Here is a 27,390-nt window from a genome sequence, read left to right as displayed (position 1 = left end):
TCATTTGTATGGGCTTGGTCTTTATATCTGACAATTTATATGTTAATGGATCATATGATCAGTATACTAGTATGTTTTTGCTCCCTCTTCATCACCACAAGATTATCTGGAATGGCTAATGAAAGTAACATGTTTGTCATTTTCTTGCAGTTATCCGGCTCCACACAAGTTTGTGGCCTTGATCCAAAGAAAGCGAAAGGTCTTGTTTCAGAAGCTTACTCTAGCAAGTTGCATATAGCAAGCACAAGGAACTGTTTTCTTTCCATAGCATCATATCAAACAAGATTAATACTCTTGCAGCAATTTCTTAAAAAAAACTAAGGAACTGGATCACATTGGCCAGTGGAAGAGGAGATTATGGTTGCTTCTTTAGGGTTCCTTTTAGGATACATCTATTTGTTCACAGGAGATCTCAATTCTCTTGTTTTAGTCTTGCTACCATGATGTTGTGATGTCTCGTGTTTGCTCTGCAACATAATATACTTGTTACTTTAAACAGCAGTCTCTTTATGTTTGCTTTTATTTTCTGTTGGGTTTGCAAAGTTCAACCATTTCTTTTGTTTCTTAGTTATGCCTGTTTCAGAGAGGGCTTCCATCATCGTCATCCTCTTCACGTGAGTTGGATCCACTGTTGAGGGATCTTGTTGAGAAGAAGCTAAGTCTTAAGAGGAATGCGACTTTAATGGCTGCCGAACTTAAGGATGCCAGGAACAAGCTTGCTTCACAGGAACGCTTGTTTGCTCGGGAATTAGAAGCCAGAAAGGTAGGTTTTATTCTGTATAATTGGGAAGTTTTAGTGCTCTTTGTGAAACACTGGAAAATATTGAAACGTTGCTGACCTAAAGGCACGAAACTTGGAGGATGAGGTGAGCAAACTGCAGAAATGCTTATAGGACAAAGATGAAACAGCTGCGTGTATCCCTATGTATCACTGAACAGGTGTCCTCCCCCTATGCTCTCTCCACTTGCTTGCGCAATTAGCCAATTATTCCCTCCAGTCATAGTACAATGATGTTTTTGGTTGCATGATTTATTATCTAAACTTTGACCATCAACACCATTTTGCATATTGAGATCGAAAAATGAAAAATGGCGTGTCTCACACAGTAGGTGCATAATATTATGTTGGTGTAAATAGAACAAATGTAAAGAGCTTTCTTGCATATTGGAGAAATATAATGAGGAGAGCGTGGGTGGAGAAACTTCCCCAAATCAAGATGGTACACAAAGCTAGGGTTAGGATTCACTGGCGTCGTCGTTTCCGCGAGATGTGAGGCGGCTGGCGCGGACGCCGGGGCTCGCGGGCGTGCGTGCGCAGGCGGCTGCGGCCCGGGAGCGCGCGCGTGGCAACTGCGGGCCCGGCCGGTGGTGCGTGCGCGTGCAAGCTGCGCTACAGGCCCGCATGCGATGGCGCGGGCGAGCGCTCGTGCGGGTGCGACGCGGGCACGTGCGAGCTGCAGGCCCTGCGGCAGCAGCGTGGGTGGCTCTGCGTAGGCGTGCGCGTGGCTAGGAAGCTGATGCTTCCGCTGGTTGCTTCTCGAGCGCAGGTGAAAGGACTAAAAGAAGCTGCTGCTGCTTGAGTTGTTGTGAAGAGAGCTATGGTCAGGAACCAGGGTGAGATGCTTGTTGCTTGAAGAAGAAAGAAAGAAAAAGAGAAAGGGGGAAGGAAGCCTGGTTTGTGTGTGTCTGTGCAACAGGTGGTGGTGGAAATGAGTTTAGTAGAGATGGAAGCGAAAAGGAAGGAAGAAGAGGCTGCAATGAAGGCATCAAATGGTAGTGGTGGTCGAGGTGGAACCCGTGGAGGTCGTGAAAGTACTCGTGGGAGCTATGGAGGAGGCCATGGTAGCCGTGATGGAGGTCGAGGTAGAGGCTGTGGTGGCCCTAGGGCCAATGTGGCGGCCACTGAGGAGACTCAATCTGTCACTCTGACGGGAGACCAAGTTAAATAATGGGAGCAATGGCAGAAAGGCAAAGCTCTTGAGAGTTCCACCAATATCTCACTTGATCCTATGATTTCGACCTCCAACAACTTCAGTAACTTTGCCAACTACGCCCACATGGGTGAAGGTACTCAGGCACAGGCACTTGCATCTTCATGTAGGCATCACATAGATTGGGTCATAGATTCAGGAGCATCCAAGCATGTTAGGGGCATGTCTAATTCTTCCAAAACATATAGTCCATGTACTCATTTTGAGTCCGTTCAAATTGTTGATGGCACATCCCAACTTATCCATGGTGTAGGGTCTGTAGAGTGCACACCTTCTCTTAGCCTATTGTCAGTCCTGCATGTCTCATCTTTTCCTATCAATCTTCTCTCTCTTAGTTCAATCATTGATCAATTCAAGTGCGCAATAACATTTGATGAAACATCTTGTACTTTTCAAGAGAGGGGGACTGCGAGAAGGATTGGAACCGGAGTCAGGCATAATGGATTGTGGCGCATCAATCATGAGGAGTTAGCATTGGCAACAACTGCAAAAGGAGATGTGACCGTAATTTTTCTACTCCACTGTCGGTTGGGGCATGTATTTTTTGAAAGCTTAAGTCAGCAATATCCAGCTATGTTTAAGGGAGTGGACAAAAGGAAACATGTATATGATACATGTGAACTTGGCAAGCACACTAGATCCACCTATCCTAGTATTGGTCCTCGTAGTTGTGAACCATTTATTCTAATACATTCAGATGTTTGGGTCCTTGTTCGGTCACCTCTGTGAGTGGTGTCAAGTGGTTTGTTACCTTTATTTCTTGGATCTACATGCTTAAGCATAAGAATGAGGTGCTTCAGTGCTTTCAGAACTTTCACAAGTTGGTTGCTAATTAGTTTAATGCAAAGGTCCGCATCATGCGTACTGATAATGGAACAGAGTATGTGAACAAAGAATTCAGGTCATATACTCCAGACCAGGGAATTATTCATCAGACCACTTGTCATGGGACTCACCTCAGAATGGTGTAGCTGAGAGAAAAAATCGACATTTGTTGGAGGTAGCAAGGTCTGCCATGTTTCATATGAATGTACCTAAGTATTTGTGGAGTGAGGCAATAAGGACATCCACGTACCTCATCAACCGAATGCCATCCAGAATACTTGGTATGAAGAGCTCTTGTTAGGTCAGCAGGACTTTAAAGTTCCACCCAAGGTCTTTGGTTGTGTTTGGTTTGTAAAGGATCATCAACCTACGGTGGGCAAATTGAATCCTCAAGCAGTTAAGTGTATATTTGTTGGTTATGCCTCCACCCAGAAGGTGTACAAGTGTTGGGATCCTATTGGGAGGAGACTGTTTGTGAGTATGGATGTGACATTTCGTGAAGCAAAACCATACTACACAAAGAAGGATGACCTTGATCAATTTCTAGAGGAATTATCTCCAGTCAATGGAAGTGATTGTAGAGAGGGGGAGGATGATGGTGGCCAGCTTAGTGGTGATGTGGCCAGTGGAACCATAGGAGAGGTGATTGTCGGTGGTGTAGTCCCACAAGATATGGCGGAGGTGATGACTCCGGAGGAAGTGCCTAATGATGAGATAAGTTGTGGGAATGATGATCCAAGCAATGATGGTCATGAGGAGGTGGAGGGTGAAGAAATTGTGGTTATTAGGGATGAAGAAGTTGTGGTTGTTGGAACAATCCCGTGTCCCACTGGAGACAAGAAGAATGATGAGCAAAGGGAAACACAACCTGGACTAAGAAGCAGGGGGAGGAACCACAACCTGAACAAGTTGAAGCTCCAGTCCTGAACTGCTCCCCGGACTCCTCTTCATCAAGCTCACCTGCCATCAATGGTAATGCTCCTCCCATCCTTGAACATGTAGAGCTGCCTCTTGCACAACATAGAGATCCTAGAGTTAATGCTGGAAAGCCTCATCCTCGTTATGGCTTTGAACATGACATTGCTAAGTGTGTCTCATATTCTAGTGTCTCACTAGCATATAGAATATTTATTGCATCTTTCCAAGCTGTGCCTATTCAGAGAGATTGGAGGTGTGCTAAGCAGGATACAAAGTGGAAAGATGCAATGAAAGAAGAGCTACTTGCCCTTCAAAAGAACAAGACATGGGAACTTGTTCATCTTCCAGAAGGAAAGAAGGCGGTCTTCATAGTGAAACAGACCCTTGAAGGAAAGATGGACATGTATAAAGCAAGATTGGTTGCGAAGGGATATAGCCAGATATATGGAATCGACTATGATGAAACCTTTGCACCTATGACAAAAATGGGCATAGTGAAGACTTTCATTTCATGTGCAGCCAACTTCGGTGGGCCACTCCATCAGTTAGATGTGAAAAATGCATTTCTTCATGGTGATCTACAAGAAGAAGTTTATATGGAAATTTCACCTGGATTTGGGAATGAACAGACTTTGGGTAAGGTGTGCAAACTGAAGAAATCATTGTATGGCCTAAAGTAGTCACCACGTGCATGGTTTGGTAGATTCAGACGAGCGGTGTGTGATATGGGATATTATTAGTGTAATGGAGATCATACAGTCTTCTATAAACACCCTCTTGCATTATTATTTTGGCTGTCTATGTTGATGACATAGTGATCACTAGAGATGATGAGGAGGAGATCAAGAGCCTGAAGGGGAGGTTAGGTAAGGCCTTTGAGGTAAAGGATCTTGGACCACTTCGATACTTTCTTGGGATTGAGATTGCCAGGTCATCAAAAGGGATTAGTCTCTCCCAAAGGAAGTATGCCCTTGATCTATTGGTGGAGACGGTAATGCTTGGGTGTCGTCCATGTGGCTCACCCATTGATAAGAATCACCAAATGTGTGCTGAGTCGGGTGATCCTGTGGATCGGGAAAGATATCAGAGGTTGGTTAGTCATTTGATATACCTTTGCCATGCAAGACCTGACATTTCTTATGCAGTGAGTGTGGTGAGCTGGTATATGCATGATCCTAGAACTGGGCATATGGAGGCGGTTTATCAAATCCTGAGATATCTGAAGGGAACCCCTGGCAAGGGGTTGTGGTTTAGGGCAAACCAACATCTGAATCTGGAAGGTTATTGTGATGCTAATTGGGCAAGCAGCAGGGATGATAGGAGATCCACATTTGGATATTGTATGTTTGTGGGTGGAAATCTTGTTTCGTGGTAGAGCAAGAAGCAAGCTGTGGTGTCTCGATCTACTGCAGAAGCCGAATATAGAGCAATGGCATTGGCTCTGTGTGAGATGATGTGGCTAGAGGATCTTTTGGAGGAGCTTCGGGTGTTGAAGAATGAGACTATTGCTTCATTGTGATAATTTAGCAGCGATTAATATAGCAAATAATCCGGTTCAGTTTGATCGCATGAAGCATGTGGAGATCGACATGTTCTTTATCAAGAGGAAGATTAATAGTGGGGTTTTGAAGCTAGAGTCTGTCAAGTCTCATGATCAACTAGCTGATAGTCTCACAAAAGGTCTAGGTCCTAATGATAATGAGTTGGCATGTAACAAGATGGGTATGTTGAATATATTTAGCCCATTTTGAGGGGGAGTGTTGGTGTAAATAGGACAATTGTAAAAGGCTTTCTTGCATATTGGAGAAATATAACGAGGAGAGTGTGGGTGCTCTGTAGAGCAACACGCCAGAAAAACTTCCCTCAAATTAACATATTATAATTTATTTATACCTTTTAAATATATTAAAACAGAAATTAATGGCCAAAGGTATGTCTTAGAGACAGTTTCGATCACCAAACAGTTAGACCCTGTTTGGATGCACAGTATTTTTGGAGTTTTAGAAAAATATTGTGGTTTTCTAAAATATCTAGGTATTGGAAAGCATGGAGCTGTTTGGATGCAAACGATTTGGAGTTTAGGAAACTGCGGTCTCGATAAAACCATGGTTTTTTTTAGCATTTTGGAAACTCCACCCTCACCCTCTTTTTTTCGAGATAGAGCTCGCGCGTGGCACAGACATCTCTTGGCGCGCGGGGGGCGTGTAGACCTTTTCGTTGGCGCGCTTTTTTGTTTTACGGGTGCTACTTACTTCCCACCTCCAGTTTCCCATCTATTTTGCCATCTTCTCTGCGTCCAACTGTGCTTTCATGACGAGCAATGATGGAACGGATGAGAGGAAGGGCAAAGGTATGATTGCTTTGACTTGATTGTTTATTGCCCCTCTAATTTTGGCTTTGTCGTAAGCTGCGGCCGGAGTAAGCATCGCCGGCAGCAGCGGTTTGCTTGGACCTTGTCCCTCTGATCATGGAGCCGGGAAGCAGGACGTCGATTCAATTTCTGTAGCATCTAACTATGTCTTTCCTGTAGCATCTAGCCATGTCTTTATGTGCATTATCGATCTGTATTTTATCTTTCAAATCAATTTAGTGTGTCTATTAGGTCCATATACAAGCACACATGAATCTGGGTCTATTCATCAATTATGAACAATAGTAAAGGCCAGATAAAATCAGAGAGACATGTAAAGGCTAGATAAGGTATTCCCTTAATTTTAGTATACTTGAGATAAAGAATGAGCATTTGTTATGTTACGGGCATAATTATTTTGGCCTTTTAGATATAGATTATATAAACTTACAAAGAGATTTTTTTCATTCTTAAACATTTGAAGGTAGTGATCATTTATAACTGACACACGGATTGCAGGGGAAAAAGGAAAGCTAAGAGCACATTAGAGTGATGCACAAACCAAATTTCTTGTTTCTATGATGAAGAAGTATCATCTCTCAGCAAGATAGCATGGTCAGAATGGATAGACTAAAGAAGGTTGGAATTGCATGGCCACATGCTTGAACAACAAATACCCTGTATCTAAGTTTAGTGTGGCACAGATCAAGGACAGGGAGCAAAGACTCAAGAAAGATCACAATATTGTGAAATCAATTGTTTCCAAGAGTGGATTTGGTTGGAACCCTGAAATAAAAATGGTGACAACCATTGATGAGAAATGGAACGAGTTGTCTGGAGAACAACCGAAGTGGAGAAATAGAATGTTTCCATACTATGATGATCTATATGATATTTATGATGGTATGTTTAAAAACCCTGAGAGCCACTAAGTTAATTACATTTTTGGTGCTAGTTTTGTAATTTTTTATTACCTTGCATATTGTCAGGCGAGGTTGCAGAAGGAAAGCGCTGCAGAAGGACAACATATGGACAGTCAGATAAGGGCAACATAAACTCATCCTCATAGGAAGATAGTATCCCTGAAGGTGGTACAGATTTTGGTATGGGATCACCTGATGCAAGCAGAAAAGCTACAAAATTTGACTTTAATTTGCAGATGAGGATGGGATGAACACCAATACTACCAATTCAACATATGGTGATCCTGCTGGTGTTCCAAAAAATAGCCAAAATCCCAGTACAAACCAAGAGGAAGACAAACTTGAGAACTCTGCACCAAGTGGTATGAGTCAGCGTGCTAAATCAGCTGAGAAAGATCCTGACAAAAATAGACCAAGGAAAAACAAGGATGTTGTGCTTGAAAGTCTTGTTGCCTTGAGGGAAGAGGAGTTTGAGAGCTACAAGGACCTTAAGTCAAAGAAAATTGAAAACTACAAACAAGTTAAATTGGCACAGATGGAAAGAAATGATCCCAACAACGATCCTTACTGCATGGCCAAGTGCGTTGCTGAAGCGTCCCCTCATCAGAGGTGACCAAATGTGATACAAATATCGGTCCCAGAAGGCTGATAACACATTTATTACATCAGATGGTTCATTACCGTACAAACCGTCGAGGTAGCGAGCACTGAAGCGCCACTATCAAGAGGGACAATCATAAGGACTAAAAGCCAAACTAAAGTAGCAACGAGATCTAAGATGATATGAGAGTCTTGCGCCATGGTAAGCTTCCTGTGGAGACCCTGAACCACAGGTAAGGTTGGGTGCAGGACGGCGACCTACTCGACGTCTTCAGGAACGAAGTTCGGATCCTCCTCTGTAAAAACTAGGCAAGAGTGAGTACATACGTACTCAACAAGTCCAACCACACCCACGGAGGGGGATAATAAAGATCATGCACAAGATATATCAAGGATAAGGCTAGGGTTCATTTGCGATAAAGTAAGGTTTTACACATGCAAGGAAAAGAGTTTTCTCAAAATATTTCTGTAGTAATCGAATAACAAGTGGGGTTGATCCTACACAAAGGACCCAAGTTTTAATGCTAACGGACTCCATATCCACAGTAGCTCACAGCACAACTGCCGGACACTTTCAAAACAACTCACGCCACAAAACCAACTATCCCAAAATATCTATTGAAGTGACCATGCCGTAACACGTCCAATACGTGGACACGGCTATTCTAATAGATTTTATACTCTGCAGAGGTTGTACACTTTACCCACAAGTAGGGTACCGCACTACGAACACCTTAGTGTCGCTGCGGATCCTAACAAAGCCGTTACCCACCTTAGCTGAATCTAACTAGCCAACACGGAAGCAACCATGGGGTTAATGACCTATCAATAAAGTCATAACCGGGACATAACTCACATAGATCGTATTCCTTCTCCATGATCTCCCGTTGCTCACCAGCTCTGCTTTTGGCTAGCAGAACAACTAGTGGGGTTTATGCTAAGCCGTTGCAAATACAACGGTCGAGTGGTTGTACGATAAGTGGGTTAGGCAAGATGACACCTCAGTTCATCCTTACATTGAGAAGACGGACATCTCCCAACCATGCTCAACCAGAAAGGTACAAGCTCACCAGTGGCATTTCGCACAGGAAACACTGTCCATCTCATCAGGTTATATCTTTCTTTTATTTTCCCGAAATCCTATTTTATCTTTTAAAACACTCACACCTTTATTTTTGATAAAGCGCGTTGTGGTCATGATTAAAATATAATAAAGGGAATAAAAGGGCCTAAGCATCTCTAGCAGTAGTTAATGTCCAACAGAGCAAATCCTATATAGACATTAACCTAGGTCATCAAGGAATAGTCATAGCAATCAAGGGGTGGCTATCCAACCATTTCTTGCAATAAAACAATGCATTTTATAAAACATGCCAACAGGTTGTGTTTATAAAACTGGAATAAATATGCATCAAAGGATGGGATTGGACTTGCCGTCCTCAAAGCCTTCCGGAAGCTCCTCCTCGAGGTACGGGTCTTCGGGCTCCGGCTCACGGTACTGCTCCTCCTCGGTCACACCGTCGGCTACGACACACAAACAATCACACAATAAAAACAAAGTACACCGATGAGCTTAAAAAAGAGAGGGAAATAGGGAGCTTCGATTAAAAAAATAGAGAAGACTATTATATTTGTCGGATGTGGATCCTGAGACTTGGAGAAAATATTTGGAGATGATGCGTGGTGGAGTTTGGAATCAATTCGGAACAAAATGTCGCATGAACTGATGAGTTAATCATGGCGACGCATGGGGAGGAGGGGAAAACGGAGAGGAGGCCGAGGGGGTCCGATTCCGGTCCTCACCTCGTGCGGAGACGGTCTATGGAGGGCTGTCTATGGAGATGGGTGGTGGCCGGCAATGGTGGGCGGCGGCGGCGAGCTGCAGTGCGAGGTAGAGGAGGGGAGGTGCTGGGGCGGCATGGGAGGGTCACGGGTAGTATAGGGACCTCACCATTAATGGCGGCCGGGATGCTCGGGCACAAGACGCAAGCTGCGAGGGCGAGGGTATGGGATGGAGACGAGCCGATGCAACAGCGGGTCGCACGCCGGTTTGGCGTGCACTGGCAGCAAGCACGCAGCGGCATAGCGAGCAGCAGTGGCCGTGGCAGCCGTGGCGTGACGCGTGCGGCGCGATGCGAGCGCGCGTGCACAGCCAGCAACGGGGGCAGCGGGGAGTCGCGCGCTGGCCCATGTGTGCGTGCAGGGAGCGGGCTACAGCTCGAGCAGGCAGCACGCATGTGCTCATTTAACTAAGAAAAAAACTTATTTTTATTTTCGCATAGTAGCTCAACAATTTAAATAAGCAAGCGGGAGAATTAGAAGAGAGAAATAAAATGGATTTGAACAAAATATGTGTAAAGAAAAGAGGGGACACCGCGCGGCACCGACGATCGCGGCCGGGTAGGCGCACGCGGCTGACCGCAACACGATGGTGATGCGACGGGATGGTGGGGCCGGTGGAAAAGGAAAAGGGATGGGCGGCTCCACGGAAAAAGTGGAAGAGGCTGCGCGATGTCAGGACGTCAGAAAATCGGGAGGTGGGCTTCGAGAGCTTGAGCGGCGGAAAAGGTTTAAAAGATTTTTAAGTGAGTGATTGGTAATGCAATTTAAATAAAATGAAAACGCGGGCGTTACAAACCTACCCCACTTAAAATGAATCTCGTCCTCGAGATTCGGCTGGCTCCTAAATAAATGGGGAAACTCTTTCTTCAGGGCATCTTCAGGTTCCCATGTAGCTTCTTCCACTCCGTGTCTGCTCCACTGAACTCTGCAAATCCATACTTCGAAGTTGCTTGCCCTTTTCATGACAGTGTCCAAAATCTTGACAGGTACTTCCTGGTACCGAAAATCTATTTGTAAATCTATTTCTTCTTCCAGCACACGCTCTTTCTCGGGTACCCTCAGACATCTTCTCAGTTGGGATACATGGAATACTAGGTGTATGTCAACCATTCCTTCTGGTAGCTCCAGACGGTATGCTACGGCTCCAATTTTCTTCTGTACTCGGTACGGTCCAATGTACCGAGGGGCTAGTTTTCTATGTACCTGAAATCTTCGAGTCCCTCGAATAGGTGAAACCTTGAGATAGGCGAAGTCTCCTGGATTGAAGCTTATTTCTCATCTCTTCTTGTCTGAGTAACTCTTCTGTCGAGATTGGGTGGCCTTCAGTTTTTCTCTAATTTTGGAGTGCGGGTCCAACTAGGGCACGCTCTCCAACTTCTGACCACATCAGGGGGGTTCTGCACTTTCTCCCATAGAGAGCTTCAAATGGTGACATGCCCAAGCTTGCTTGATAACCGTTGTTGTACGAAAACTCAGCATAGGGTAAACTTTGTTCTCAATCCTTGCCATAAGTAAGGACACATACTCTTAGCATATCTTCTACAATCTGGTTCATCCTTTCTGTTTGACCATCGGTTTGCGGGTGATAAGCCGAACTGAAATCCAACTTGGTGCCCATGGCCTTATGCAAACTTTTCCAAAACCTAGAGGTGAATTGGGTTCCTCTACCGAAACAATTCTGCTAGGCACACCATGCAGCTTCAATATGTTATCCACATAGAGCCGGGCTAGCTTTTCTCCACCATAATTGGTCCGTACGGGTAGGAAGTGTGCGACTTTTGTGAGCCGGTCCACTATCACCCATATGGAGTCATGTCTGTCAGTACATATAGACAGGGGTACCTCCTGCTAGGGTGTCCAGGCCCTTGGCGTCTCGCAATTCGTAATCTCCCCTTTTGCCTTCTGGGGGACGTGCCGTACGGCCCGGGTCTGACAGCTGGGACCATGGTCTCCGGACCCTCCCCGTGCTATTCCAGGACCAGGGCCTTCACGTCCCCAGGAAGGCTGAGGAGCTCTCGGGGAACCCCCGCGGACCCGGTCTCCCCAGGGAGGTCCGGGGCCACCATGTGTAATGACCGGTTCATCACAGGTTAGCCCGCTCCGACCGGCCTCGGGGGCCCGGACCCCCCTCCCCCGGGAAGGGGTCAGGTGCCGCCACGTGCCGTCCTGCGAAGGGAGCGAGGCTGGCCCTGCCGCGTGCCTGCGGCTAGAGGCCCTTCGCGGGTCTCCAGCCCACCTACCAGCGTTTAATGCGGTAGTTGGGCCGGGCGGGCCCAAGTCAAAAAGAGCGGCCTGCCACTGACACACGGGGCAGGTAGGCTGACACCACGGTATAAGACCGCCTGTTTCCAAGGCGGCGCGTCGTATCACCATGCACAGTGCGCGGACTGTGTACAGTCCCGTCGCGGCACTGCGTGCGTGATGATGGCCTGTAATAGGCGAGCCAAGGAGTGCGCTGCAACAGTGCGCAGGCAGTGGGTCAGCGCTGTTTCACCGCCTGACAGGAGGTTACATCCCAACAGTGACAGCACGGCTTCGCTGTTGGGCAACACTGACACCGGTCACTGTGCTTGCAAGGCTGCACATGACCGTATCCAGGTTGCAGATATGCACATCAACTTCCCGATAGAGAAGACTATGGAGAGGAGCTGGAGATAAAGATCTCCACACCTCTCATAGAGCAGGCTCCTGTTGGCCGGGCTCACCTGTCGGGGCCCCGCACAGTGTAAGCGCTCCCCTTGCACTATAAAAGGGAGAGTGTACTCGTTAGAAAAAGAGTTCTTGGACACACAAGCTGGGGCCAAGTTCCACCCAGGCTTACACGATCAATACAACTCCCAAGTGGACGTAGGGTGTTACGCTCCGGCGGCCCGAACCACTCTAAACCTTCGTGTCCTTCCTGCGTTCATCTGTCCACCGATCGAGCGCTCCTAAGTCTCCTCCAAACCTATCCTTAACTAGGATTAGGCGGGTGCTTTCCGCCACCCGGCTGGAGAATTCCTCCGATAATGTCCTTTCGGTGTCTTGGGTAAACCCACTACAAAATCCATTCCTACCTCATCCCATTTCCAAACCGGGATGGGTAAAGGTTGCAGCCAAATCACGCACTACACGGTTGGGTACAAAGGGCACAACAGCTGGGAGGGGCACAACTCTAAGCTTGGGGCCGGGACGGCTTCTTTCCTGGGGGCATCTCTGAGGCATGCTACTCGCAGGGCGAGCCGTCTTCCAGGGCGGAGTGCACTTCCAGTGGGATGAGTAGCTCTTCCTCGTCGTCCTCGAGGATCCTATTTTTTTGGGGCTGTTCGACAGCTCCTTCTTCTGCGGCTGCAGCTGACCTTTCGGCACCTTCGGGTGGAGCTTGCGGGGTCCCAAAAAGTCCTCCCCATCCTATGATGGGTGTTCCAATTAGGACTTGGGTCTCCCCAATTGCCGGGACGGGCGTTCCATTGCTGGTCCATTCTTGCATACGCCGATCCTGGATCTGCCTGAGGTTCTCATGAGCGACGGCTTCACTACTTAGAGCGGCTGCGGTTCTTGCTTCGGCTTGAGCCACCCGGATTTGGTGCATCCTCACTGCAAGCTCTGCTTGGCTCGGCCCGGTGGGTTTGCTCCCTTAGGAATCAGGCTTGCTCGTCGAAGAGCTTGTCCAAGGAGACGAGGTAGGCGACCACATGGTACAAAAGGTCTTCTTGATGGTGGCGCCGTTCCAAGTTCCTCATGCGGGCCTGCCAGACTTGCGTCCTGATGGCCGGGGGAAAAAGCCTTCATCGGTGTGGGAATGAGGTGTTCCTAAAAAATCCAGCATAGGTAGCTGAGAGCCTTTCTGATGGCCAAGGGATTGGCATCCCGATGTTGAAATCTTGTGGCAGTCACTCGCCACGGCTCGATGTCGGGGTAGCGGGTGCTTCTGGCGATGGAAAGAACCACCCTACAGCGAAGAGTGCCGAGGTGTTCGTACTCTCTGCTGTAGTACCTTGGGCGCTCAGTAACACCGAGGTGCTCCAGGGAGTTGATCAAAAGGTGGGGGAAACCAGGCCCTCCTTGGCAAACGCATTGGATCCAACCATTCTCAGCCATCTGAAAACAAAGGTAGAGTGAACAAGCCTTGCACACATGGTAGGGTACAAAAAGGATAGACGGTCTTTATTTTTCAATAGGATCGGGTACATCTCCCAAGGATACATTATTACTAGGATGATAGCTCTAGCTTAGGTACTCTACTCTTCCCAAGGGGATTCTTCCTCAATCCGGTTAGGGCACTTCTTTGGTGGAAGACATTGCTCCAATATCTCATCTTCAGTCTGAGTGCCCTTACCCCAATGGGTTTCTTCGGGTTCTCCTTCCAGTAATCCAGCTTCTCTTCTACGTGCCTCGATACATTCCTTTCTCGAGCGTTGCTTCACCATATGTCTTGGAGAGAGGCTAGGGAACTCTCAGCTTGTGCCTCAGCTTCTATTGTTCTCCTCCATTGTATTTTTAACTCTTGTTCTACCTTTTCTGCCCTGCAGATTTGGTGCTTCAGTTGTTTTGCCTGTTCGCGGTAAAGTTGGTCTAGGCCGGTGAGGTAAATGGATAGGTGGGAAACCGTATCTTCTAGTTCTTCTTCCCTTCCCAATCCTCTCATCCGGATAATCCATGAGCGTCCTCTTCCTCCAGCAGGTGGGAAAAATCCCATAGGAGTTCGCTGAAAATGATGCTTATAGATCACACGTAGGCGTTGCAGGGCTTTTTGGGCAGCCTTTCGGTAGGTGTCTGGGAATCCAAAGCTGGTGGTGGAGATGAACCAGGGATCCACATCGGGGTAGAGTGTGCTTTTTCCCACGAAGATCATGAGGTCACACCGAAGGGTGCCTCTGAAGTTGTACTCCCGGTAGGTGTACTCTGGTGGGTCCACAACTCCGACGCGTTCCAGGCTGAGTAGCAATAACTTAGGGAGGCCAGGCTCTGCGGGGCAGATTCTGTCACTCCATCCATTGTCAGCCATCTGGAACCAGACAAGGGCCAAAGGTAAGTGCCGTGTGGAAAGGTGAGTTAAGTGGGGAAAGATTTAGTGGGAAACAGTTTAGAAAATATCCTCGGTCCTAAGGGTCATGTTCTACGGCCAACCTACGGCTCTGATACCACCTGAAGCGTCCCCTCATCAGAGGTGACCAAATCTGATATAAATATCAGTCCCAGTAGGATGATAACACATTTATTACATCAGATGGTTCATTACCGTACAAACCGTTGAGGTAGCGGGCACTGAAGCGCCACTATCAAGAGGGACAATCATAAGGACTAAAAGCCAAACTAAAGTGCCAACGAGATCTAAGATGACATCAGAGTCTTACGCCATGGTAAGCTTCCTGTGGAGACGCTGAACCACAAGCAAGGTTGGGTGCAGGACGGCGACCTACTCGACGTCTTCAGGAATGAAGTTCGGATCCTCCTCTGTAAAAACTAGGCAAGAGTGAGTACATACATATTCAACAAGTCCAACCACACCCCCGGAGGGGGATAATAAAGATCATGCACGGGATATATCAAGGATAAGGCTAGGGTTCATTTGCGATAAAGCAAGGTTTTATACATGCAAGGGTTCATTTAGTAAAAGAGTTTTCTCAAACCATTTCTGTGCTAATCGAATAACAAGTGGGGTTGATCCTACACAAAGGATCCAAGTTTTAATACTAACGGACTCCATATCCACAGTAGCTCACCAGTGGCATTTCACACAGGAAACACCGTCCATCTCATCAGGTTATATCTTTCTTTTATTTTTCCAAAATTCTATTTTATCCTTTAAAACACTCACACCTTTATTTTTGATAAAGCGTGTTGTGGTCATGATTAAAATATAATAAAGGGAATAAAAGGGCCTAAGCATCTCTAGTAGTAGTTAATGTCCAATAGAGCAAATCCTATATAGACATTAACTCAGGTCATCAAGGAATAGTTATAGGAATCAAGGGGTGGCTATCCAACCATGTCTTGCAATAAAATAATGCATTTTATAAAACAGGCCAATAGGTTGTGTTTATAAAACTGGAATAAATATGCATCAAAGGATGGGATTGGACTTGCCATCCTCAAAGCCTTCCGAAAGCTCCTCCTCGAGGTACGGGTCTTCGGGCTCCAGCTCGCGGTACTGCTCCTCCTCGGTCACACCGTCGGCTATGACACACAAACAATCACATAATAAAAACAAAGTACGCCGACGAGCTTAAAAAAAGAGAGGGAAATAGGGAGCTTCGATTAAAAAAAATAGAGAAGACTATTATATTTGTCGGATGTGGATCCTGAGACTTGGAGAAAATATTTGGAGATGATGCGTGGTGGAGTTTGGAATCAATTCGGAACAAAATGTCGCATGAACTGATGAGTTAAAGGTCATTTAGGGAGCAGTTTAAAAGGACGAGGACCTATTGGTAATGAAATAAAGAGATAGAAGGAGCTCTGATTAAATATTTGAGAGAGGGAGGTGGAGGGCTACAGACTGCATAAGAAGGAAAAGTGGAGGGGGTTATGCACAAGTTTGTCTTTCTTCTTCCTCGAGATAGAACAGGAGGGGGAGGGAAACGGTAGGATGGGGGGGGGTGGCCAGGCCATGGGCGCCGCCCCCCTGGTGCATGGCGACGCACGGGAGGAGGGGAAAACGGAGAGGAGGCCGAGGGGGTCCCATTCCAGCCCTCACTTCGTGCGGAGACGGTCTACGGAGGGCTATCTACGGAGATGGGTGGTGGCTGGCAATGGTGGGCGGCGACGGCGAGCTGCAGCGCGAGGTAGAGGAGGGGAGGTGCTGGGATGGCGTGGGCGGAGTGAGAGGCGGCTCGGGGGCTGATTTATAGGCCGAGAGGGAGAGGGGAGATGGCCGGCATGGGAGGGTCACGGGCAGAGACCTTGCCACTAATGGTGGCCGGGATGCTCAGCGACAAGGTGCAAGCTGCGAGGGCGAGGGGACGGGACGGAGACGGGCTGGCGCAGCAGCAGGTCGCGCACCGGTTTGGCGTGCACGGGCAGCAAGCACGCAGTGGCATAGCGAGCAGCAGCGGCCGTGGCGTGACGCGGGCGGCGCGATGTGAGCGCCCGCGTAGGGAGCGGGCTACAGCTCGAGCAGGCAGCACGCATGTGCTCATTTAAATAAGAAAAAAGAAAAAAATATTTTTATTTTTATTTTTGCATAGTAGCTCAACAATTTAAATAAGCAAGCAGGAGAATTAGAAGAGAGAAATAAAATGAATTTGAACAAAATATGAGAAAAGAAAAGAGGGGACACGCGCGCGGCACCGATGATCGTGGCCGGGCAGGCGCAGGCGGCCGACCGCGACACGATGGTGACGCGATAGGACAGCGGAGCCGGTGGAAAAGAAAAAGGGATGGGTGGCTCCGCGGAAAAAGAGGAAGAGACTGCGCGATGTCGGGACGTCGGAAAATCGGGAGGTGGGCTTCGGGAGCTCGAGCGGCAGAAAAGGTTTAAAAGATTTTTAAGCGAGTGATTGGTAATGCAATTTAAATAAGATAAAAATGCGGGCGTTACAGTTGCAAAGTTACAAGAGCTTGATATTCTGCCCGCACCTGAACTGTTGAAGACGATCAACTATCTCATGAAGAACAAGCTGAATAGGGAGATATTCATGACACTGAAGGGTAACTATAACATTGTGGAGTTCCTTAAAGAAGCTATTTTCTATATTGAATTTTAGTACAATATGCTTTACCCAAATAGTAGTCTGACTGCTATATTAGAAATCCATTTACATCTTAGGTGTTTATTCACATCTTGTTGCTGGATCTTTTATTTTTCAGTTTGGTTCAATTAGAAAGTACCATCACGTTAATATTTATTTATGCTTCCTCTTATATCATTTATGTCTCAAATGGTGCAAATGAGGACACATTACATTAAACAATGGAAACTATATTATTTATATAAAAATTGAAAATAAAGTACAATTCATGCATCATTTCTTCTATTGCGCTGCGGGTAAGCATTGTAGTCTCTCCACATGTCATCAGCTATTTTATCCCTTTTTGCACTGCCCAAAGCTCTTCGTTGGTTTAGAGATTGCACATCATTTCTATACTGTGTATCTCCACTAGGAACATCAACTATTTCCTTCTCCTTAATACACAGACCTGATTGTTCAATCCATTGCTCACTTCCCTCATAGCTACGTATAAAATTATGAAGTGCACAACAGGGTAACACAAGCGAAGCACATTTAAGTATTTGAAAACGCATTTTCAGAATGCCGATAATACGTTCAACATGATTATGGAGTTGTGCATGCCTTAGATTGAATAACTCTTGCGGAGTTTGTGGGCTTTGGTTTCTTCTGCCTTGCTCCTGTAGATGATATCTTACATTGCGATATGATGCAATGAAATTTGGTATATTGGCATATCTTGCATCGACTAAATAAAACTTTCCTTCAGGCACGTAAAAATTATTCTGCAGTGCATCTTGCAACACTCTCGCATCTGAAGCTGAGCCTTCCCACCCTGCACTAACATGTACAAAGTGATTATCAAAATTACATGCAACCATGACATTTAGTGACAATGTCCCTTTTCTGTTACGATATGGATCCTGTAGACGTGGAGCTATGAAAATTGGAACATTTGTTCCATCTATTGCCCCAATGCTGTCCTGCAGAATATTACTCTAGTTAAAATTTTAAGGTACAACAAACATAAATGGATGTATGATAGTATATGGATGATATCGTTCGTACCTTAAAGTATGGCATAAACTTCGAGTTATTTGAAATTTTGAGCAGAATATTCACCGTCGGCAGTTGTATCAACCTTCCAGTTAACCTGACCATTGCTCTTAGTACTGTCCCAAAGTGTCTACTTATTGTCTCACCACTACGTTGGAAGCGCCATTGCAGATCTCGATTGCTTGCATTCTTTGAGACATGATAGATGAATATAGCTACTTGTTCTTCAACAGCAACTCCTCTTGTATCCTGTAGAAGATTCCACTCACGAAGCCAATCCACCAATTTATGAAATATTGCTTTCTCCATCCGAAATTCTCTCTTGCAGATTAATTCGTGACCCTTCAAAACTTCTGATACATATTGCTCTCCTGTAAGGATAGAATCATGGATCGGTGTACAAACTGACGAAGGAGCACTACCAAGATTATAGCCAGTGATGATAGCAAATTCGTCATCCTCCTTTTGCTTTCGCTTGAAGAAATTTCCCCACATGGTGCTGATTGATGATGGGATTTGGTAGTGTGAACCTATACTCGTGCTCAGTGGAGTGGTGGATTACCTTCTGCACATAAATACGAAGATATTCTGTTGCCAATAGAGGGAGCTAATAGATATTGTTTTAAGATCCGATCAAAAAGGAAGGATTAGTATGACCAGTACACAAACAGGTATGATCCGATCAACAAGGAGGATCAAGCACTGCCTTTACTAATTTAAATAACAGGTAGCTGACACTGTACACGGATCCACGTGGTTAGATTTTAAATGTGCAGTATTGTCGTCAATACCCAAACAGGCAAACACATCCATGGTTTTTCCAAAACTGAGAAATACTGCAGTTTTCAAATACTATTGTATTACATGGATCTGGTTTTTTGAACTGTGGTTTTCCGATACTATGGTTTTAAGAAACTGCAACTTCCAAACTAGGCCTTACTTATTTGCGATTGGAAGTAGTGTTCTGTTTTTCTCTTTAAGAAAGTTTTCTGGCTCTCAAGCTGTCTTGATCTTCTCTTTTCTTACTGTTCGTGATGAACTTTATTTTTCCTTTTCATTTTGTTTACAATGAAATGGTACTAAAATTACTGTCTGGTATTAACATTTTTCCACTGTGTTATGCTTCTACGCATCTTTATCATTATGCACATGTAGCTCCTTGCTGCATTTGCTTATCCACCAGAACTGTCACATTTTCATGACCTAATAATGGTGATGTAGCCCAATGATCTCTTTGTATCTAGTGTCCTATTTTAGTCTATTTGGGATCCTACTCATTTCTTGAGTTGCAATTCAGATCAGCTGATACCTCCCCATAATGAAAAATTCTACTCTTGTACATTGTCGCAACAAGTTGGATGGTCGCAGATCACAACTTTCAATTACCCAAGCTACTGCAGAATCCACTGCTGTGTCAGCCAAGTCAGCGCTTCTGCACTGCTCATCTTTGTGGGAAAAGCTGAATGATAATGACAATTCGCTAAATGAGGTCGCAACTCCGGTGCATAATCACAAAGTTTGTGGGTCGAGGAACGGGTGTCACATCCGGTTTAAGAAGGACAACCGAATGCATCTCATATGTGCGTCAGGATCAAGTTCCACACATATGATAGACGTCACAAGTGATTACAGCATTAATATCATAACGAAATAGAGTATAATAGTACTTTATTACATGACCGACAGTCTTAATCTTAAACGAATGAATAAACGTTTATTCTAGCAGCGGACTTCGTCTTTACAGGCAGTTGACTGGGAGACACACGCCTAGAAATCTCCAATATCTTCAGGAAACTTCGGACAATTATCTTATTCTGAGCAGCATTGGTTTTAATAAAGTAAGCATGAGTACACTTATAGTTGATACTCAGCAAGTGGAGTAAATTATATGACATGCAAGGCTATAATCACGGAAAAGCTGACATGGTTTGACTGCGATAAGCATTTTTAGTTGGTCAAGTTTTAATTAGGCAAGCATTAGCTAAATGTAAGTTTATACCAGCCCTTAATTAAACTATATGAGGTGAATCAATCCACAACACAGAGATAAATAAACAGAACCAGCGATTTAGATCATCTTTAAGTTCAATTATCATGTGAGAGTCTAATCCGCTCTTAACCGTGAGCACGGCTGATATATCAGTTTTCACTCTGCAGAGGTTACACACTTTACCCACAACTCGTGTTTCCCTTGATGCCCGGGTTTGCAAAGCCCTTAAACACTTCCAAGGTGAGTGGCAGGGATTCACTACGAGGCCTTTACAAAGATTCCCTAACTCATAACAATCCGCTAAGGTTTCAAGTCAAAGCAGTCATAACTCCCCCTAATGAGGTGGACGCCTTACCCAGAACCATATCACACCCTCAAGAGGACCAAGCTATACCCCGACGATGCAACCCTTCTTGCCCTTTCGGTAAGACCGTCATAAACTAGGGTTTCTAATTAATTAGCCAAGACTAGAGCCATATAGTATTGTGGTTGTACTGTTTTCCTGGGTGGTTCTCCATGTTCCAATTGATTCAATAATCTTATTATCACCAATCAACATTTCAGAACATAATTAAACATTATCATAATATCCAGGTTATCCAACCAAAATCTATATAGAAGCAATTAGCGTAACTACAATATAAATATAAATACCCAGGTTTAATCAAGGAAGTTCAACTGAAACTAGGCATGTCCTTATCTTGGGATCCATCGTATTTTAGACACATGCATGCATATAAAGTAAAGGTGAAATTGTGATATTAATGGGGCTGAAAACATGATCAAGGACCACTTGCCTTCTTCAAAGAACTGCTGCTGGTCGGGAACGTCTTCAAAGTCTTGGCCCTGCGGATCCTCGAACTGCGTACCGTCTATCGCGACACGCAAGCACATACAACCAAACAAATAAAATAAAATAAGAACAGTACACCAATCAATAAAAACAGAACAAAATAACCTTGAAAAGTTACTGCTTATGCTGCAAGGATCGCATGAGCGCAAGAATCGGTGAAATCGGAGTTAAAACGAAGAAATTAGGGCCTAAACATGGTTCTAGGGGCCTATTTGTGATAGCTTTGAATCTAAAAGGGCTTTGTCAGAAGAAACCGAGGGCTAGATTGTAATTAAACCCTAGACAGAGGAGTTAGAACGTAAAACAGAGGGATATTCGACGGCGGGTTCTATTTTGGGAAACTACAGGGGCCTAAACGGAAAGAAAAGGACCTATCCGCGATTACTTTTGAATTGGAAAGGACTGCGGGTTGATTTCCGGAAAACTTAAGGGCAAAAAGGCTATGGTTGACCGGTATCCTAATCTATTGACTCGGGGTTAGATCGGATCTAGGCCGTTGGATCAGGATCCGACGGTGGGGATGGGCTGGTGGCCCGGGTCGGTGCGGGAACGGCGGCGGGGCGCCGGCGGTGAGGCGGGGGCGACGGCGTGCGGCGGTGGCTCGCCGGGGAAACCGCGAAATCGCGTTCCCGGCCTCGGTTTCGAGCGCGGTTTGGACGGAGAGGTGGAGCGCGACGAGGGGAACCCAATTAGGGGGTTGAGAGGGAGAGGCGGCGGCCGTAGGCAGTGGCCGGCGGCGAGAGGCAACGGGGATCTTTGGTGCGCGCCGAGCGGCCACGGGAGAAGCGGGGGAGAGGGAAAAGGAGGGCGGCCGAGCGTCCTCACCACCACGCGGTGCTCCGGGAGGGTTTGTTCGACGGCGGGGAGCGGCGGAACGACGGCGCGGCGGCGGCCCGAGGCGCGGGCGACAATGGCGGCGGCGGCGGGTGTGGATGCTAGGGTTTAGGGGTGCGAGGCGGCAGCAGCTTGGGGGAAAACCCCTAAGGTTTGGGCGGCTCTTATAGGGGGCCGCGGAGGCGCCTGGGCATGCGGGCCCGAGGCGGAGGGCGGCCGGTGGCGCTGCGTCCGATCCGGCCTCGAGCCCGAGCCTGGCTCGAGGTTGGGGACGACCCCGACGGGTAGGGGCCACCCGCCAGCGAGAGAAAAGGGAAAGGGAGAGGGAGGCGCGGGCGGACTGGGCCGGGGTGTGTGGGCCGTGCGCGGGGGAAAGAAGAGAGGGGGAGAAGGTAAGCGGGCCGCGTGATGGAGGGCGGGAAAAAGGCTGCTGGCTGGGCCGGGCTGCAAAGGGGGAAAAGAGAAAAAGAGAAGGGGAGAGGAGGGAAAGAGAAAGAGAGGCCATGGGCCGGGCCGTGCGGGGAAGGAAAAGAAGAAGAAGGGAGAGAAAAGGGAGATGGGCCGGCCCGAGAGAGAAAGAGAGAGAAAGAAAGAAAGGTAAAATTGCAAATTCAATTGCTTTTGAATTTTGAATTCAAATTTAAATCCAAATGAACCACAACCAATGAAACAATGCAAAGAGCATGAAATGCACATATCATATATGTCCCTTATATTTTCTTTTATAGATAAAGAAAAATACTTTTGATTCACTATAACCATTCTAAATTAAAAGGTTTTAAATTAAATATTGTGAAATCTAAATATCAACTAACCAAGTTTAATTTAAACCTCTAGTTTGGAAATTTAGGGTGTTACAACGGGGTTGAGGGTCGAGGGGTGAGGGGCGACACTTCATAAAATTGTGGTACGAAGGGGTATACCTCTTTGGAATGATAAATTATTATGTTGAACGCGATCCTGATTCATCTGGATCGATATCTTCGGGTCCATGCATCTTTATAAAGGCAAAAACTATATATGTGTGCTACTAAAGAAAAAACTAATATGCACAAGCATATAAGAAAAGTATAAAAGAGTACATTTAGACCATGCCACACGTACTCAGCCCATTATCTAACAAAAGTCACACCAATCCCCTGTCCTTAACCTTCTTATCCCAATTAAATCCTCTAACTATAGGGCTACGAACCCTCTCAAGCCGGGACACGACCCAACCTAGAACAGGACACTGACCCCGTTTGACCCCGACCCTCGAATCGGGACGGCGTTCCCAGGTCGTGGGATGAGGCATCGACCCCGAAATGTAGCAGAACAGCTCTCATTTTTCACGAGTGCCTCAATAGCAGGGATCTCTCATGAAGACATGTCAAATATTACTCTTTGACAACCGAGTCTGAAATCATGGATGCATTTGCCAAACCTGGGTTTGATAACGATAACGAGCTTATGAAGATCATGTCTGATGTTTCACCAAAGAACAGCGAGAACATTAAGGAGGATTTGTTTTGTGAGGATCATGGTATTGCCAATCTGAGAGAAGGTATAAGGCTGCTATCTATTCACTGGGAAAACAAAATCAAAAAATTAGAATCACAGGTAGATGTTACCTTGAATCATGAATGGTTCTTCAGAATGTCTTGCTTGGTCTTAGATGTCCTTTTAACACCTAGAACCTGCTGGTCACAAATAGTTGGACCCGCACCCCTCCTGTTGCATAAAAAAAAATAGTTGGACAAGCATAGAAGGATAGTCCAGGAGCTGAAGAGGCGGATACTGAAACTTGAACTCTGCCTTCAAGAACCACGATCTCGTTTGCGGAAACTCCGGAGGGCAATAATTTTTTTTGCCAGTTGTTATAATTGAAGTAGCATCTTTTTCATAATGTCTAGCAAACAAAAAAAAAATGCAAGTGTTCCATGTAAAACACATCTACTATGAAGGTTGCAACAATCACCGTTAAGAATTTATAAGTCAAAGCTGATGTGTTGTTACTCACGAATGTGCTCTGCAAAGTCACTCTTTATTCATATAATATTTCTGAACAATCAGATATGAAGTCCACACCCATCCGATTGATTAAAAGCCCCTCCCCTTTGCCCTCCACGCCGCATCCCACGGAGAAAAGGTAGGCACATGTCATACAGCCGCGCTTTGGCCATTTTGCAAAAAAAAACCCTCCAAATTTCTAATAATCACAACTAAACCCAGCTCGCCCAGACCATAGCACCCACACTTGTGTATTTTTTACGTAGACCCTCATACTAATATTTATTTCGACACGACAAAGGGAAAATTTGATAATAATGTTGTGTTTGTAAAAAAAATCCCGCTAGGCAGTTTTTCATTCACCCCCAAACCCTAACCCCTCTCCCTCCTCCCCGCCGTCCCTCTCCTGCTCCCTGCCGATGCCTCTCTCTCCCTCTCTGCTCTCTGCCTCCCCGCCGCCGCTTCCCTCTCCTTCCTGGCTCCCTCTCCGCCTACCTCCGTTGCCCCTCCCTGCCGCCGCTCCTCTTGCTCTCCACCGCCGCCGCGTGCTCCCACAGGACCCAGATCCAACACAGGACGTGACTCGGAGGGAGGGGGCGCGGGCCGGCCGGCCATGGCGCGACCCGGGAGAGCGTGACGGTCGAGCTCCTTGACGTGCTGCGGGAGGCCATGCGCACCACCGTCAAGCTCTGCGCCCCCCCATCTCTCTCCCTCTCGTGCTCCCCGCCGCCGCCCTCTCTCTCCTTGTCTGTTCTCTCCCTCTCCGCCTGCCTCCATCGCCCTTCCCCACCATCGCTCCTCCTGCTCTCCGCCGCTGCCGCCCGCGCAGGCGCGGGCTGGGCTGGGCACACGGCCGCTCTCTCTCCCCGTCTCTCACCCACTCCTGCTCCCCAATGCCGCCTTCTCTCTCCCTCTCTGGTCTCTACCTCCCCGCCGCCGGTGCTCTCCTGCTCTCCGCCGTCGCCGGGCGCCCGAAGGGCACCATATGTTCTAGTATGATAGAAGCCCACATGCTTTCACTGCAACCCAGTTGTAAACACTGTAAAGGTTAAGTCAAACAGATAATATTTGAACGGACGCTGCACCCTGCAGCGATATTGACTGTGGAAACCTTGGAACATACGAACATGTATGTGGTTTATTTCCATAACTTTCAGATTTAGCATGGTCAATACTGCAGAAGGGGTCTTTGACAGCATTTTCTTTGCGCAGATAAGAGAGAAAAGGGCCAAAGCCCTAACTCTTAAGTCTTAAAGAACCAAGGAATCAGTCGACCCTGGAGCAGCCCAGTGGAAGCGGCTCAGGCGACACGCACAACCTTTGGGAGAGCTCAGGCCACTACGCCAGAAGCCCTAATCTGAGACGCGCCCTAGGCAAAATGCTAGACGCGCAGTGGTCGCGTCCCGCATTACCGCGTCGCAGATTAAAAAGTAATCTGAGACGAGCCTCACACGCGTCTCAGATTACCAGAATGCAAGACGCGCCTCAATTATGGCGCGTCTCTCCTTGGCTTCACACAGGCTTCCCTGGGAGCCAAATGCGAGACGCGCTCTTGTTTAGGCGCGTCTCGCATTAGTCAAAGATGGGAGACGCGCCTCACTTACGGCGCGTCTCGCCTTGGCTTTACACAGGCGCCCCTGGGAGCCAAATGCGAGACGCGCTCTAGGTTAGGCGGGTCTCGCATTAGTCACAGATGCGAGATGCGCCTCACTTACGGCACGTCTCGCCTTGGCTTGACACAAGCGCCCCTGGGAGCCTATTGAGAGTCGCGGCCTAAGCGAGGCGCGTCTTGCATTAGTCTACCTCCAACAGGGATCTTTTTTTTCCCCAGCTGCATCCTGGAACTAGCCAGGATTTGGCAGCTGCAATCAAATACCTGCAAAAGATTTCAATTCACAGAATTCACCGCAATCATCGCACGCATCCATACAATTCACACAGTGCGATACATACAAGGAAAGATAGTATTATATAACACATGTACAATCAATTAGCAACAATAATCGATAAGAACAATAGAGTACATGCAAAGCAAGTCTCTCAATCTAGCTCAATGTCGCCTGCCGTGCTATCGTGAATGGAACTCCCCCTTTGTGTTGATCACCTCCATCATGAGGAACCCCGCTAGCCTCTCTCGGATATCCTTCACGTTACCAATCGTCGTTTGATTGAAATAATCATCTTCGTCCTTCGAAATATAATTACAAGCAGTTAGAATACAAGATGAAGACAGATATTTTTTAATTAGAACACGTGATAATTCTTACCGTGAAATCCGGTTTCTCTGCAACTAGAAGCATGTTGTGGCAAACATAGAACCCACATGAGTTACCCGAGGGTTGCCGTGTGCACTACATGTCAAAGATAGATAGAAATTAGCATTTTTCGACACTTAGAACCAAGAAAACATCGTAATAGTAAAGCGATTTAGTTATAGTAGTTGTCGGGTTTTATCCGGCTGCCCACCAAGGGGTATACCCGAGGTGGTAGGTTTTAGGTTGGGATGCGCCGAGATCGGGAACTCGAAGGTGCAGACAACACAAGATTTAGACAGGTTCAGGCCGCAATATGCGTAATGCCCTACGTCCTGTATGATGGTTTGTATTGCCTTGGTGTTGATCTGGTGATCTTATGTTTTGAGGGGGTCCCTGCCCGCCCTTATATATCCGGGGGGACAGGGTTATATGAATCCTAGCCTGATACTAGCTTAGGAATCGTATTCAAGTACAACTCGAGTAGTTTCCTTCTGTATCGACTAGTTCTACTCCGCATGCGAGTAGAATACAACATAAATGAGGTACAGGACATGTCCTATCCCCTAGTCCAATACGGACTCCTTAATGTACACAGCCCCGTGGCCCCGGGTCTGACAAGCCCCCGAGCTCTTCGTAGCTGAGTACTGCAGACTCTTCGAGTACTTCTGAAGCTGTTTTCGACTTCTTTCGAAGCTCCGTCTTGAAATTTCTCTTCGAGTACTCTTCTGACTGCATCGAAGCTATGAGGTGCTCATGCCCCGAATTCTTTCTTTTATATGGGGTGCGATGAATAATCGCACTCCATATGGAGTAGCCCCCGAGCCTTAGGTTAGATCAAAGAATCAAGCTGAGGGTCAAACTAGCCTTGAATAGTTCTCTCTTATCCTTCGAGTACTTTCGAAAAATAAGTAGTCGATGCCACGTGTCTCGCAGCCCCCGAGCCTTGAGTCCAAATCTTTTGGAAAAAAGGATCCCAAAGGTCGTGGCAAAAAAGAGTTCCTTTTGAAAAATAAAGTCGAAGAAGAGGCAATTTAGCAAAAATTAGACTCGAAACCCGAAAAACCTCTTTTTTCGGGAAAACTAACCCAGAAAAAATGGTGAATCAGGTAACGGCCCAAAAAATCTGCTAAAAAAAAACTGCCTGTATCCAACTAATCCCATTGCGTGACGCTTCATCTTTCACACAGTAAACCACTGCCTGAACGCTGGTTATTTAACCCCGCAGTCAGTTAGGGTTTTTCCTGTGCCTTCAGATCTGACGCCGCCACCAGAAAAACAAAATCCCAATTAGAGGCTGACTTGTCCTACCGTC

At 46.6% G+C, this 27,390-nt stretch overlaps 1 pseudogene; it reads left to right on the top strand.

The window, feature by feature from the left end:
• The first annotated feature begins 570 nt into the window (after window positions 1–570).
• On the top strand, window positions 571–23,700 carry LOC112892717 (annotated as a pseudogene).
• The last annotated feature ends 3,690 nt before the right edge of the window (window positions 23,701–27,390 follow it).

This window comes from Panicum hallii, chromosome 5, assembly GCF_002211085.1.
Source record: "Panicum hallii strain FIL2 chromosome 5, PHallii_v3.1, whole genome shotgun sequence".
In the NCBI taxonomy this organism is placed as follows: domain Eukaryota; kingdom Viridiplantae; phylum Streptophyta; class Magnoliopsida; order Poales; family Poaceae; genus Panicum; species Panicum hallii.
The sequence above is the reverse complement of the archived record's forward strand: the minus strand, read 5'-3'. Positions and strand labels throughout refer to the sequence as shown.